This window comes from Rhagoletis pomonella, unplaced genomic scaffold (genome assembly GCF_013731165.1).
Source record: "Rhagoletis pomonella isolate Grant_MI unplaced genomic scaffold, Rhpom_1.0 Rhpom_scaffold_00003, whole genome shotgun sequence".
NCBI lineage: Eukaryota > Metazoa > Arthropoda > Insecta > Diptera > Tephritidae > Rhagoletis > Rhagoletis pomonella.
In genome coordinates, this window is record NW_023458557.1 from 76771406 (window position 1) to 76773954 (window position 2549).

The following is a 2549-nucleotide window of genomic DNA, read 5'->3' on the forward strand; positions in this document are numbered from 1 at the left end:
AATTGGAGACACTTGCAGCGCAAAACAGCAATAAAATATGATTGTATATGTCATGAAAGTACTTTTAATTTCCAGCAATTAATAGGCCTTGTTTGGAAGCATGTCATGCTAAAGCTTTTTCCAAGTACATATAAGAAAAACGGCGAATTGATAAAGACGATTCGTAGAAAATGGCGTTTAAGACTTTAGGGCCAGCAAAGAAGACGCATGCCAAAATCAAAATTTATATGTGATATATTCGACCTTAGAAGTATATCGTTTTGGGTATTATTTAAATGATTCCATAGCGGCATTTGGCCTTGTAGTCTAAGAGCCAGTGAACAGCAGACTGCATGCAATTTCCCAAAGCTAAAATTTTGTTCCTCTACTTGGAAATGAGATTAACTAAGCCCTACAGCGGTTCATACGGCGCCACGCATGTAGCAAAGTTAGAAAATTTAGGCAAACTTCGAAAGCATTTTAATAAGTCTGCCATTTAAGTATTTTAACATTCGATGATACTATTCGAAAATAATACTGGCAGACAATTATGGCGGTTTTGAGATCACTTTTGAAAAAAGGCAAAAAGAAAAATATTCAAATGTATTTCAACAAATCAGAACTTTTAATATTTTACTTATTATAGTATAAGAAGCCTTTATTTATCAAGGCAGACATTCTCTCCGGTAATAATATTTCGGCAGACAGCGAAACCTAACCTATTTTCTTTATTAAATACTCACCTCATTTAAATAAATATGTATGTACCTCATAAGTTTTTCGGATGTCATGGCGTATTAGTTACCTATTAACTCGATATTTTATGAAGAGTAAAGTCGTATACATAGGGACGTTCCGATACCATCAAAGTATCGATACCTACTCAAATGAGTTTACTCAAATCGCTATTGCGATACTACTTATATGAGTGAACCGAATGTATCGATACCTACTTATATCGATAATTTTTCATCCTTTTACATGCAACAAAGCGAAATTATTTTTCAGACATACCTTGAGCGGCACCTGAGTGGCAGATCGACCTATCTCGGCAGAGAGTTCGAGATTTTCAATATATTTTCAGTTAAGGTATCGATATGTATATTTCTTCATTAGTAGCACTAGAAGTAATACGATTACTTAGACAAAAAATTCAACCTTTGAAAGGTTCCCACAAAATTTTACGGCTACAATGCATTGCTTGCACTTTATTGTGGTATCACTAGCTTTGTAAAATTATATCCACACTTTACTGGCCGTCTCCACAGGATAAAATTTATTGCTGTCCAGCTGTAATTTTGGTCACTAGATATAAGTTATATCAGTGGCAATATTTGTGTGGGATTTTTATATCTTGATATAAACATTTGTAAGATAGCTTCTACAACGCATTTTTGCCGGATCTAATCACTTATAAAATTTAAAAAAAATATACTATTTTACACCCAAGTACACAAAACAAATATTTTGACAGAAACCAGCTCAACTTTTGCTTTTATATTAAAATATCAATAAGGTTGACACGAAGTTTTCGTGCAAATGAAAATGTAGCTGTCAAACTACCAAATTTCCGGCAATAGATGGCAAGATATAAGCTCTGATATATATTGCTCTTGAAGAGCAATGAGCGGTCTCCATTGGCTATTTATATTCTAACATACATATGTATCAAGATATAAACTTTATCCTGTGGAGACGGGCAGTTAGATTTTGGCGGTGTCATTGCTTAAAGAAATTATTTTTCATAAAAACGAAGCAATTATTTTCCATAGAGCAAATATTGTCGACAAGATATGGCACCTGCTCAAACCAATTCGATACAAGTACTTTTCTTTCGATACCAAGTAGTTATCGAAACAGCGATTCGAGTAAAAAAAGTAGTTGGTATTGAAACAAAAGTATCGAGTACATACTCGTATTTACTTGTATCGGAAAATCCCTACGTATACATTGAAGGGGGAAGAAATTCAGTTTATTTAAACTTAGTAGATTAAGGAGGCATTCTAGGGTTGTGCTTTGTTCAGCACTGCCTGCACGTGAAGAACAACGTTCCTGCCGTCATAGATTGACCAAAGGAAAGCTCTTGCCGAACCAATTCAGACGGGTAATCCTCATCTCTTTCGACTGGTCCTTCGGAGGTCTGTCTAGTTCGATACAGAGTATTCTTCTCTTCATATTTTTGTTTGGGCCGCCTAAACTATACACTATATTTCTTTAGTTTATTGTATGTTTATTATTTTTTTATAAAAGTAGGTAGTATACAACTTCATATAATGCCGCGTTTCAAACTTTGAACCAAAATTATAAAAATTCGAAAACTTTAGACCAAATTTTCAAACTTTTCATTCAGAATTTTTAGATAAATTTTAGAAAAATTTAGCACATCAAAGTGCAGGTTATTGGCTACTAAACACCGTTGATTTTTGAGAATTTTTTAGCTGACGGTGTCACGCATTTTTTTCCCACACAAAGTATGCTCGAAAATTTTTTTATATGGAAGAGATTGCCTAAATAGCATCGTGAAAAAAAAATTCAAAAATCAACGGTATTTTCTAGCTACTTGAAACTCA